The sequence below is a fragment of the Hibiscus syriacus genome, unplaced genomic scaffold (assembly GCF_006381635.1).
Source record: "Hibiscus syriacus cultivar Baekdansim isolate YM2019G1 unplaced genomic scaffold, ASM638163v2 tig00110413_pilon, whole genome shotgun sequence".
NCBI classification, from domain to species: Eukaryota; Viridiplantae; Streptophyta; class Magnoliopsida; order Malvales; family Malvaceae; genus Hibiscus; species Hibiscus syriacus.
The window spans coordinates 405,405-419,845 of NW_024062728.1; the positions used below are offsets into that span (position 1 = coordinate 405,405).

The 14,441-nt window shown below is 37.5% G+C and overlaps 2 pseudogenes; one reads left to right on the forward strand and one right to left on the reverse strand.

Moving 5' to 3' along the window:
* Positions 1 to 250: 250 nt before the first annotated feature.
* On the forward strand, positions 251 to 3,817 carry LOC120124101 (annotated as a pseudogene).
* A 1,595-nt stretch (positions 3,818 to 5,412) lies between these two features.
* Positions 5,413 to 12,622, reverse strand: LOC120124117 (annotated as a pseudogene).
* Positions 12,623 to 14,441: the final 1,819 nt, after the last annotated feature.

Consider the following 14,441-nt stretch of genomic DNA (forward strand, 5'->3'; position numbering starts at 1 on the left):
GTTATTTATGATGATATGTTAATATACTTTTAATTTTTTAACGATAAATTATCAAAAATAACATTAGATATAATTTTTAAAATAATTAAATACTAAAATAAAATTAAAGTGATAATTAAGCGGCTAAAACGTAGTTTATTCTGAAAAAAAAAAAAACCTAACGACCAAAACAAACCTTAAATAAAGTTCCCTCTTTTCAACAATCTTCACTGAAACGCACTTCAAGACTTGAACCTCCCTCCCTCTCCTCTCTCCTTTGGCTCCATTTTCACAATAAAAATCGCATCTTTACTCACTTTCAAAGTTCCATTTTTTCTATTATTTTATTTTTTGATTAAATAATAGAATCGAACATTGTTTAGAAGCTACTGATATAATCCTCATTTAACTCTTCTTAATGTCCAGTATCCATTTTTCATTAAGGTCAATTATCTTCTGTGTTTCTCTCAAAATCCTTAGTTTGCACTAAATTTTTAATTTTAATTTTTGGGTTTGGTTTGTTAGGTATGGTAAGTGGTAGCAACCATATTCAAAACCATAACCACCATGAAAATGGGGAGAAAAAACCAACTATGGGAGGAGCTTCTAGGTCGTGGGGCACCACCTTTTCAACAGCGGCAGTGTTGGCTCTCCCTCAAGCCGGGCCGAGCAAGCTATGGCTACACCAGCTAGTGAGAACACTTTCTTAAGATTGAACCATCTCGACATTAATGGAGATGATGCTGGATCTCAAGGTGCAGTAGGGTGAGTGTCTCTTTCTTTCGACACCCTTTTATCTAGTGATAATTATGTCGAATTGCTTTCGTGATATAAATTTGTATTCGTTTAAACTTGAATTGGTAAATTTCATCATATTACTACAATTCAGCATTGTTTGTGTGGTAAACGGCAAAGATATGCTAGGGTGTCCGTGACACTTTACCTTGGACTACTAACAAAATATGCCGATGTTGCCCGGTCATACTATATTGCTATGTTATATAATGCTAGGGTATTCCGTGAATTTAATTGATTGCGAATTTCACTTGCAGCAGTAAAAGAAGAAGAGAGGTCAACGTGCAGTGGGAGAGATAGGAGCGGCAGAGGGCTCCGCCAATTTAGCATGAAAGGTTTGTTTTCTCCTTTCTATTCCGTTACCATTGAAAGCATGCTGATGTTTTTATTTCATCTTATTGTCTTTGGCTTCATCCAGTATGTGAAAAAGTGGAAAGCAAGGGAAGAACCACATACAATGAGGTCAGGTGGTTTCAAAAAGTCATTTTCTTCATCTTTGTTTTTTTATGTTAAATTTATAAATGGTTAATGCATTAGTACTTATTGTTGTGTTTATATGATCTGAATTTACTCTAATTCATTCTTTCTGTGTTATGGACATGTGCAAAAGCTAAATATTTTCTTCTTTGGTACTCATCAAGGGACTATGTATATGATTGTTGGGTAATCATGATCCAAACTAATTGTGTTTCCACAGTTCTTGTTGCGGGCCAGAGTTTGCATGCTGTAACTCTTCATTGCAAGACTACGATTAATATATAGAACTTTTGCAATAACACCCCAAAGTCACCCTGTAGAATGCTCTTAATGTATATATGATATGTCAGTGAAGATTAGACCAGGCAAATCGATGTCATGCTGTTCCTTCTCATCAACGTGTTGCTCTATTATGATTGCTTACTATCTATAGTGGCAAGCATATCTCCTGATCAAGTAATTTTTGTCTTTTTTAAGCATCAACCAAGTTCCCATTATGATGCATAATTCTTGTACCCTTTCTAACTTTCAAGCAGAATGGTACTGTCTCTTTACATCATACAGAAATGTGATTCATAAATGCAAGCTTCCCTTATCATGAGAGTGAGCTTGCACTCATGTGCAGGAAGTTGGACCTTCCTTTTCTAACATTTCGATGGTTTGGAGAATTACTACTTCGTCTGCTTAAGGGAGTTGCAAGTTCCACTGCTTCTCTCTTGACTTGGCAATGGTCATTGGTTGCTCTATCTTGCCTATTAATTGTTCTTTTTACAAGCCCATATCTTTATCTGAGAGTGAAAGCGATTCCAGGTAGCAGATGAACTTGTAGCTGAATTTGCTGATCCGGCAATAGTGTAGCATCACCAGATCAGGTTTGCAATTGTTTGTTCTACGCTTTCATCTTTTACTCTAAGAGTGAAATTAATGCTATTGGCCTCTTCTTTCCCCCCGCCCTTCCTTTTAATCTAACAGCAGCATTATGATGAGAAAACATCCGTCGAAGGGTTTATGATGCCCTGAATGTGCTAATGGCAATGGATAAATATCTAAGGACAAAAAAGAAATACAGTGGAAGGGACTTCCTTGTACTAGTGTTAGTGATATTGAAGAATTAAAGGTGGCAATAAACTCCATTTCTGTGTCTTTTTATGTGGGTTTGGTATGCCGTTTTATTAAAGATCTAATATTGAGCTTAACAAGTTCTTCAAATGTACAAACAGACTGAACGGGTTGGACTGAGAAAATTGATAAAAAGGCTGCCTATTTGCATGAATGGAGGAGCAGGTAATATAGCTTACATAAAATGCTTTCTGCGTGCAATTAGGTTTAGAGTTTTATTTTTTTGCTATTCATCATGTACTTGTTTGCTTCTCAGTTTGTAGGTCTTCAGAATTTGATACAACGAAATGAGCAACTGTACAGTTCGGGGAATGCCCCAGCGGGGGTGTGGCTTTACCTTTTATCCTGGTGCAGGTTCGTTATCTTCTCAAATCTTCTTTTCTTAAGGATTTAAAAGAAGTTATTTAGAACTTGGGTGTGTGGCTTATATGCTATTATGCAGAATCAACATACTCAACTGATACAAAGTGTGTATTTTAGTTATTTGGAATCTTCCATAAATCCTGCGATGTCTTAATCTCTCTTCATCTTAATATTGTAGACACACCCTCATGCAACTGTTGAGGTCGAAATTTCAGAAGATATGCAGCTGGTGCATTTCGACTTTAGTAGGTAAGATTTTCGAGATATAACCATAACTTAGCAACATCCAACAGCATTTGGTGGGGAATTTGAGATTATCATATAGTGTAGTACGTCTCATGTTTTGATGTAAACACGGAAGGCCAAATACAGAGAAAGGACATAGTCTGGGTACAGGGGTAATTCTACAGTTTGATAGCAGCCTTTTGACCAAATGCTAAAACCATTTTTTGGTTCTTTGCTAACCTTATTTTTCTTCCTTTTCATCTTATTGATATTCTATTTTACAGCACTCCATTTGAGCTCCATGATGATAATTATGTTCTCAAGGCGATGATGAAATTCTGCGAGAACACAGAATGATGAAACGGCACACAAGTTTTCTACAGACGGTGAAGGTTCTAGCATGTCTGCAATGTACCAACAACAGATCCTTCCTCCCCCAAGGACAAGCACACAGGGTAGGCTTCCTACATCCCCGCCTCTTCCCGGAATACTGAAAGCACATGTCAAGCATGAACATTGATAGTCCAGTTCATGTTAAACACCGAGAGCGATTATTTGTACATTGTGTAAAGTAGTTTGCCGAAAAGTGCCATGTAAGATCATCGTCACCAGAGCGGTCTATTTTTAAACCCACGATATGCCGAGTAGCCTCTTTGCTTCGATGGGCATCTTTTCTGGCAAGTCCTGGGCTTTTACAGCTTCATAATTTGCTCATGTATTGTTTTATTCAATTTCCCCTATTTTCCCCTCACCGTAGGAATCAGCTTTATTTGTATTAGACTATAGAGAGATCGTTCTCTGTATTTGGTCCAGGATTTCATAGATTGAGAATTCAGGATAATAAAATAATATTTCTCAGCTGATATTCATTACAATTGTTTAGCAAAAAAGGGTCATAAAGAGTTTACTTTGAATATGAACTCTATTATTATTGGACTTTCAACTGTTTAATTATAATACTAAATCTTAATTTTAGTCTTAATTACACTATCTGGCTGTTATTTGGTAACAGTGTAATGACGTGATTGTTAAACAGAATGACGTGGTTATTTTGTTGTCCAAATCGACATGTTTTATTAGAGGAATGTGAATATCAAATGAACTTCAATAGATTTCAACTAAAGGTTCTTAATAAGAAAATATCAACACCTAAACACTAGATCAAATTAGAATTTGGGTATAATTTTAATCAAATAGTGTGTGTGTGTGTGTAATAAATGTAGTTGAAAATAATTTAATTTATTGATGATATAATTTTTAAATGATATTTATAATTTATAAATAAAATATTATTATATATATAAACATATTATTTTATATATTAATTGTATAAATATTATAACAATTTATTATAGTGTTTTTCATGGGTTATTGTTAAAGTTTGAATTCTATATTTTGATAAAAAAAAATAATACAAAAATATTTTTGGACTCAATCAAATAATTCAAAGTTCAAATTAACTTGAAAATGTGTTTAACTTAACCAACCTTTTCAAATTTAAATTAATTGGAAATTTTATGATTAAATTAATAATTATGTGATCAGAATAATAAGACTTGAAAAGTAGTGACTAACCAGATCGTTTACTATTGTTTTTCCTCCCAATGGTAGAGGTTTGATTCCAAACTTATGCTGTAATTGAACCTTAGCTCAAATTGGGCTACAATTTGAATTTATTATGATGTACATGGATTTATTTATATGTGAACTGAAGTAGAAAGCTTGACCATTGAGCATAAAGCCATAAACCCATGATTTTTCTTTGCTCCCATGACTGGTGGTGATTCCCTCGGCCTAATCTCTGTCCACCATCATCATCTATCTCAACCTTTGTCTCTTCCATAACGTCTATAACAATGGCAGACAATCATGTTGATGGTTATAGTTAATCAGTAAATTCCAATGTTGTTTGAGGATGTGGTCTTTGCAAGTTCATTCTTAAAAGAGTGGCGTCTGAATTTTAGTCCCCTACTAAACCAACTTAACCATCAACATTGGAATTTGCAAGTTCATCTATATCTCCTGTCCTCTTTACTGGTATATTTATGAGCCATACCTAACAGGAAGCACGTTATATTCTAGCTAGTAATATGGGTTTCAATGTTCGTTTTATTTCTCGCACTTGTAATTCAGTTGCTTATTCTTTAGCTTCCTAGGCACTTCGTTCTGGGTCCTTGTATTTGACTTGATTTGTCCTTAATTTACAGTTTCTGGGCACTCTTTCCCCTTATAGGTTGTAGAAGGATTTTTAATGAAGCCTATTTTTTTAAAAAAAATTATCCAACTATACCAAGAAACAATAATTCATTGTACATAACACAATTCATAAAAAGAAGTAAGAAATTTCCATATTTTATTAATATAATCTTATGTCATAAATCATAACTATAAAAAACAAATTACTTCGTAATAAAAAAACTGTATTAAAAAATTAATATAAAATTAATTTTTTTGTATAATTAATTCTATTCAACCAGAGATAATACTAAAATAATAAATTAAGAGTTTTTTATCAGTTTGGAGTGATTACAAATTAATATTTATTTGAAAAACTCTTAAGACAACTAATACCGAAACACTCTTATAGATGACGTGCTTTAAACTTGGGACTTCTGAAAATAACAGTTTTCACTTCAATCATTGAGTTCACGATTCATGCTAAAATATTAAGAGTTAAATTATTTAACATTAAGAGATAATATTACGTAAGTTTAGTTTGTCTACGGTCTTAAAGGCTTTGGTATAAAGATCCTGTTGGGCTTACCATTCCTTGTCATCAAAAACAAATTTGTTGGATGGGGAATGATAGTGGGAAGCTTCAAGCCATCTATCCTTGCTAGTAGAGACATTATCTGATCTCAACAGCTTGTTAATCCATGCCTCTAATTTTAGCAACCAAAAAAAAGTGTTCTCATGTCATACATAATCATCATCTTCACCGCCAACAAATTAGAAATTTCAAGAACAAGCCTTACACTTCTACTTTGCTTTGCGGTGGTTACCATTTCCAATGCAGACAAAGGAACAAGCCTTACACTTCACTACTTTGCTTTGCAGTGTGTCTTCCAATATTACCAAAAGGAAAAAGAAAAACTCTCAGGCTCAGCACTTGAAAACAAAGACCTTCATCAAAAGTCCCATTCCATCAAGTGGATCAGTAGCCATTGCCCACTAACATAACATCCTCATCTATATATATATATATATATATATATATATATATATTTCCTTTTAACCAAACAAAAGAGATTAGGTTGAGGGCTCCACAACGCTCTCATGGTATCACATGTTGAGATGAAGATGCCATGAACCAACATCATCATCTCCCTGTCATTTTCCCTTCTCCACTATCATATCCATTCCCCCTTTTGGTTCTCTGTCTGTTCCTTCTTACACTCTTGTTTCTTTTCCAACTTGCTTTCTCCTTTCATTGCGCATGTGAGCTTCTCTATTATTTCTTGTTCCCCACTGCCTTCATCAATAATGTCGTTTCAGTATCAGGATAGTATGAAAGAACTAAAGATCCATGAAAGATTAACATAAAAGGTTAAAAGGAAGACATGAAGAAGAAGAAAAGAAACATATATTATATATATCAAATCATTAAATCCAGAATAAACAGCCAAAAAATCTTAAGGGTATATGGGATTATACTCCTTTTTCTACCATAATCCTTGAAGTTTTAACTAAGCTTCTCTCTCATTGTCATCCTTTGGTTTTGCTGAAGAACTTGAGCCTGATGTCATTCCAACAACTTGACTATGTGTAAACCTTTGTAACTGTATCATGCGCGCGTAACACCCGTCCGGATAATTTTAAGCAAGTGTGAATGGGATCCTTGCTCTGCAACTTTCCCGTCGTCGATCACTGCAATGACATGAGCGTTTCGGATTGTTGACAACCGATGAGCAACCACGATTGTGGTTTTCCCGGAGGAGGCACGGTCTAGAGCCTCTTGGACGGATCTCGGACTCGGCATCAAGGGCGCTTGTTGCCTCATCGAGCAGCATAAGCTCTGCCTTCTCAGGAGAGCCCTTGCGATGGCGATTCTTTGTTTTTGTCCCCCAGAGAGTTGAACTCCTCTCTCCCCGACAAATGTTTTGTAACCGTCGGGCAACGAGGATATGAACTTGTGGGCATTGGCTAGTGTAGCTGCCTCGATGATTTCGGCCTCAGTTGCCGACTCATGTCCATAGGCAATGTTTTCATAGATGGTAGAAGCAAAGAGGCATGGCTCCTGTGGTACAATTGCAATGTGTTTTTCAAGGATTTTAGGTTGTATTTCCTAATGTCCTTTCCGTCGATCATAACACGGCCAGATGATGGCTCGTAGAATCGCTGAATAAGTGCAATGACCGAGCTCTTACCACATCCACTCGGACCAACAAGGGCAAGAGTTTTTCCAGCACGGGCACGGAGATTAAGGTCACGGAAGATTGGGACATCAGGACGTGAGGGATAAGAAAAGTCAACATGCTTTAGTTCAACTTCCCCACGGAGGCGGTCTGGAACTTGTGTGGCATCAGGGTCATCAGGCTCTATCTCAGTTTTACGGTCAAGAAGATCAAAGACGGACCGCATGGCTCGCTCCCTTGATGAAGTCAGGAGCCAAAGTCAATGTTTCAGCCGCACCATTGGCAGAGACCATGAGAACCATAAATACTCGGATTGTCTTCGAAAAATCAGAGATTCCATGCTTCACAAGCCAGGAAGCATACCAAAGACCAAGGGCATAAGAAGCATATAGTGAAAACTGAGCTACCCCAAATCCGCTTCCTGCAATTTGTCCCTTCCAGAAACAGCGCTTCAACGGAGTTTGAAGGCTTGACGAGAATAGGCCAACATTTTGTTCTCCGAATTGAAGGCGGCGACAGTTCTTACATTGGCAATAGCCTCTCCAGCTAGTTGTGTAGCCTTGGCATGAGCAGCTTCTAAATCTCCTGAGAAACCTTTCATAAACATTTTCTGTTGAAAATCAAACAAATTCAGTTAATGACTTGACAGGAATTAGTTTAGTATATAATTCAAATAACTCGAAAACTCACATAAGAACAACAGTTTTAGAACGAACCTGCAAAACTGTTGCTGCTACAACCACAGGGAAGACTGAAATGAGGACAAGGGCAAGGCGCCACTGCAAAACAAAGCCCGCAGTGCAAGCGACTAACATCAGAGCCGTGTTCTGCACAATCACTGAAATGCGGTCTCCTATGGCTGATCGGACATTGTTGGCATCAAGAGCCAGCCTCGCGGAAATCCGAGCGCTCTCGTTTTCCTCTTGATCAAACCATGCAATTTCATTTTTCAGCACCGCAGTCAGCATCTTCTCTCTCACTCGTTTCGTGAGATTTTCCCACAATATCCCAAAAGGAATGCTGTAGTGTGTTGAAGAGAAGGGCAGCTGATGAAAGTCCAATCAATAAATAGCAGTATTTCCCGATTTCTCTCTCATGTAAGCGTGGTCCGGGTTGTAGTACACACTGAGAACAGCACTTAGAACATATGCAAAGAAAGCTCAGGGATCCGCAGACAACGGAAATAGAACCAACCAGAGCATAAACCCATTCAGGAGAATTCATTTTCGCAAGGCGCCAAAAGGAACTTGCTTGCTCCTTGAAGGCAAGCTTTTCCATTCGGTAATTAGGGTGTGAGGCCTCAAGGGAAAGGCTAAAATCAGAAGTAGAAAAGTCAGAAAGCCTCCGTGAATATGGTGATCGGCCATATGATGAGTTCCGGGTTATAATTGGTGAGCTTACAGAGTTCCTGGCACTAGAAGGCCTGCAGATGAACCATTACGACAGATCTCAAATTAACAGGTCCTTAGGTTTAAAAATGTCTAAACGTTGTTCATGATATTAAAACACATGCATACTTGTTGAAACTACCTTGCACTACTTTTTCTAGCATTGTTAAGGGCAGTTTCGTGTGCCGCTTCTTGCATTCGGATGAGCTTGGAATAGGTACCATTTTCTCCTTTGGAAATGAGCTCATCATGTGTTCCAATTTCAGAAACTCCCCTGCTGGATTACAGCTACAAGATCAGCCTTACGAATAGTGGAAAGGCGATGGGCTATTACGAGAGTTGTCCTTCCAATCATGAAACGATCAAGAGCCTCTTGAACCAGCTTTTCTGACTCGGAGTCTAGTGCACTAGTTGCTTCGTCCAATAGAAGAATTGCCGGGTTCTTCAACATTGCCCTGGCTATAGCAATTCTCTGCTTCTGCCCACCCGAGAGTTGAAGTCCTCTTTCCCCAACCTGCCATTTCCAAATTATTACCACCAATTGGTTTATTCTTTCATGTCAAATTTGTCCATTTTTTGTAACTTTATTTTGCATTTTGTCCCATGACAGAATATGAAAACAAATAAAAGCATGGAAATTTTTATCACCTTGTAGTTCAAATTACATTTCTTTGCACCAAGCTCACAGTGGCATTCACATTAACTTATACAAAGCATAATTTCACCATCATTTATGTTTTAATTAAAGGCATCTTAAGATAAATAAATAAAGGGTCTTATGCCTATTTAATAATGCACCAAGAAATAAGATATTTGTAATTTTAAACCAATTCTTACTAAATTAGAACATTCAGAAATTATTGGTTTTTGAGGCCTTGTATATTTTATTGTCCTTTACTCTTGACTGGTCGTCTCTCCCCCCCCCCCAAGTAATTTGGTCTTATTCCTGCACATGCATTGCTGACTGAACCATGTTCCCTTCTGATAAATGCATGCATAGCCAAAGATTTCCCTTATTTGACTTGAAATATTGTACAAAATTAAAATACAAGTGGGTTCTGTTTGTTGACCAAATGAAACAACCATATGGCATTAAAAAATCAAACCAAATAAGGTCCCCTATGGTCAAGATCCATGATTAAATGTCACCTTCCTTAGTGCCTACTTTATTCATTCCCTCACCTTCTCCAACTGCCATAAAGTCAACAGCCCAACCGGTATATGTAATTAAACAATTATATAGTTCAGCATTTAATTAGTTTCATCTTATGATCTTATAGTTTTATGAAGTTTCCAACCATTTTAATGTTTGGAGTGCTGCAGACAGTAGATAATCCTGGTGAAGTATACAGCTTCGTAAAAATTATTAGAACCGATATAGAAATGAACCATACGAGATTAGCTAACCTGAGTTCGAAACCATCAGGAAGCTTTACGATGAACGAATGTGCGTTGGCCACTCTGGCAGCTTCTTCGATCTCGATTTGGTTCGCATCGGGCCTACCCAGAAGAATGTTTTCTTTAATGGTGGTGGCAAAGAGGGCAGGCTCTTGGCTCACAAGTCCGATTTGTTGCCCAACCATCTCAGCTTTAATGTCTTTATGTCATGCCCGTCGAGCAAAAACTTCTCCTGCAGAAGAACATTAATTACTGAGATTTCAAACCCTACAAACAATATCTGCAAATACGTGTATCCACATGGACTAAATGAACTCCAACAGCATAGAAACATTTACTTCAAGTGGGATAAGATTCGATGTTGTTTGTTAGAGGTTGAAACTTAAATAGTTTAGTAGGCTACCTGAGGTGGGATCGTAGAATCTCTCAATGAGGGAGACGACGGTACTTTTACCCGAACCACTGCTTCCCACCAAAGCTATGGTTTTTCCAGCTGGAACTGTTAGGGAGAAATTGTTAAGGATACTTACATCTAGCCTTGATGGGTATGCAAATCCACATTTTTCAGTTCAACTAAACCGGTAACGGACTCCAACTCCAAACCAGACTCGCTGTTTCTATCGATCCCGGTTTGTGATCAATTATACGGAAGATTTTCGCCGCTGCCACTTGGCCTTGGCAATGCAGACATGCTTGGTGCAGACTGGCCCAAACCCTAATAATTAAAGAGAGATTTTTAGGAAATCAAATACTTTAGCAACAACAAAGAAATGTTGAAAACAGAGTACTTACAATCCACCAATCATAACAGCAAACATGGTGGCAATGGCAAGTCCTCCATTGGTGTAATGATGCCTAACCAGATAACCTCCATACCAAAGAAGAAGAGCATAACAACAAAAGACGACAAAGTAAGTCGCCCCCAATCCCATTCCTTTGCGAATCCGGTTTTGTAACCGAGCTTTTGAGCAACCTTCAATGCCGAAGAGTAGGCTTGTAATGCTCTTGACTCACCAACAAAAGCCATAACAACCCGAATTTGAACCACCGTCTGCGATTAGCAAATAACCAGATGAGAAAACAGAGGGAAATCTGGGAATAAAATGATGGAAACTCAAATTTTGCACCCTTTTTTTACCTGTTCTACAAATTCCTCCTTGATAAAGCTTCTTGGCTTTTTGCAGACAGCTGGCTAATGGTGGTATGGATTGCTCCAATCACAGCAATGAGAGGAACCACTGCAAGTGTGACCAAAGCCAATTGCCATACTGCTGTAAACCCACCACAAAACCAGACACAAAGGTTGCCATGTAGTGGATGAAATTTCCCAACTGCACAAAACAAAGCCAAATTTTTTCATTTTTACAGAAAAGGAATTTTTTTTTAAAATTATATTTCAGTTTCTTCTTTACCTTCTCGCTAATGGCATCCTGCACCATCACTGCATCAGTGTTGATGGCAAACACAACATCAGATGTTCTAACCTCAGTGTCAAAGTATTGAATGTCTTGATTCAAAGCTGCTTCCAAGTATTTGATCCTCATCTTTGTTGTTTGTCGCTCTCCAGTCCACATCCAACAAGATATTTCTGCATAAAAAAATCAGGCTTTAAACAACCCAGAATTGTGAACTAAAACCAGAAGAAGATAACTTTTTTTCCTCAATGAATTTAACTGACCTGCCCATGAAGATGCCCAAATTGCAGCGCCCACCACAAGGAAGTAAAATGCATACTGCAAATCAAGAAAAAGAATAGAAGAAACGTTTACTTTTTTAGTGAAAATTCGTTTAAACAAAAGGGGAAAAATGAGTTTTAAAAAGTAATGACCTTTAAAACTTCTTGCATCATCTTGTCCATGTTGTTAGCATTAGAACCAAAAGAATTGACAAGATCGGCAAAGAAACGGAGGAATATAGGCAAAGAACAGCCGTGTACAAGAGCACCAAGTGAGCCAATTCCCATCAACACATAATCCAAACCATCAGCAAATCTAAAGAGTTCACCAAAACCAACTGAAGGAACATCATCTGATTTCTCTCCTTTCCCACCATTACTACTCCCATCTTTCTTCTTCTCCGAAGAAGAAGAAGAAGAAGCTGCAGAGTTTTCCATTTCTCTTCTTCTCTCTCCTGCACTTCCCTGATGAGCTTCAACTTGAGTTTCCTCCGGTTGTGACACAAGTTCAAGGCCTTGCATTTCGGACCATTTCCATTGCTCGATCGTCTTTGTCTCTTCCGAATCTTGTGACATTTGCAAAATAAAATAAAAATATCTAAGTTTTACGAACTAAAGACTCTCTGTTCTTCATTATCTCTTTTCCCCCCAGTATTTATCTGGCTTTTTCAACTCATTGTTTCCCACTATTTAACTTTTGCTAATCTGTTTGTTTCTTTCTCAGTTTTTACACCTATGTTTTGCTGTTGTTTTTAAGACATCATATCAACCATTAGCGGTTGAATGGGATTTTTATTTTCAGTTTGCTTCCAGTGTAAAAAACATGGAAAGTGACAAAACATGCAAAAGAAAGGGATTTCCAACCGAAAAATCCAGTGTGTGAATACATAGTGATGGGAGTTTGACCAAAACAGCTTCAAAACTGTGGAGAACAAAAAAAGAAAGAAAACCCAAATACCAATTAACAGTCCATTAATCTCATGACTGTTAAATTTATTTTCTTTAATGAAGAATTGGCTTATTTATCAAGTAGATTTTGCTCAAATATGCCTTGTTCTCGAAGTTGAAACCTTTAAATAATCATTTTAGCCTTCCTCTTGTGTGATTTGTGTGCCAATCTCCATTAATCTCGCTGTCCTTTCCTAACCATATGTTAAAAAAACACCACCACTCACATGTTACATATAAAACCAAGCACCGAAACATCTTTTTGTCAATGATTCACACAAAGTAAAATAAAAATATGTATTTTTCAATGAAAAAGGACGATGGAAATACATATTGGTCCATTTTTAACGAAAGCAGAGTTACTTGTAAATGCACAGTTTTTTTTTTTTTTTGACAAGTAAAGTTTTTATTTATCAGCAAGCTGCTACAAAGAATATTACAAACGACTAAATCAAATCTCAAGCAAGACACAACCTCCTATTTACATTATCCAATCTGTTCACATGACTCCTATACATTTTGATTCTAACTGCCTCTTTAACTCTATCAACAATTTCCTCAGCTGGACGGATCACACCTCTAAAAATCCTGCGATTCCGCTCCTCCCAGACAAAATAAACAAAACCAGTCCAAGCTAACTTTAGTATTCGAACTAAAAGGGATTTACCTTTCAAACTCGATACCAGCCAGCGCAAAGCATCATTCCAGCAGTGAAACACCTGAAGCTGGAGTCCACAAGCTCGCAGAATAGCACCCTAAACCTCTTTTGCATAAGAACAGTCCAAGAAGAGATGATTTCGGGATTCCTGGCCAGCAGCACATAGCCCACATGCATCATCAGTCACCACGCCAAATCTGACTAATCTGTCCCTTGTTGGCAACCTATCAAGAATCACCATCCAAGCTATAATGGAAAATTTAGGAATATGAGCAGTGAACCAAATAAGTCCATGCCAATCAACATTGTCTCTCCTTTCTCGAACACTATCCCAAATCCAACCACCTTTGAACTGCACCAAATTAGTAGCAGACCATAACAGTCTTCTAGCTTCATCCCTTAGCTTTATCAATTTCCTGAGAATCCAGCTAAAATGGAGTTTGCAACCAACATTCCAATAATCCATAGTTTTGAAGCAATAACCTTTGATCCATGCAATCCATAAAGGACCCCTCATCAGCAAGAATTTTCCTGACAAGCAAAAGGCAGCAAACCTTGCTCCAATCTGTTAACTTCCTCAGGCCCAAACCACCTTCAGATTTTAAACAACAAATCTGACTCCAGCTTACTCTGGCCCCTTTTGCTGGAATATCATTTCCCCTCCAAAAAAAACCTCATGCAGAGCTTCTCAATGTCAGTAATAACACCTTTGGGCAAGACAAGTTGTCTACTCCAATAGCCAAAGATGCTAAACAAAATAGATTTAACAAGCTGAAGTCTCCCCCCAAAGCTTAGATGCCTGCTAGACCATTTATCAATCATACTCTTAATTTTAACAAGTAAAGCCGAGCAATCCTTACTTGTGAGCTTTCGAGTAACCAAAGGAACTCCTAGGTATCTAACAGGCAACTGGCCAATTTTGAAACCAGTAGCTAAATGAATCTGCTGCAGGCTATTCTCAGGCACCCCACTAGCAAAAAACTCAGATTTCATAGCATTTAATCTTAAACCAGAGAGTTCATAGAAACTGTCGAGAATGCTCACAACTCCAATAACATAAT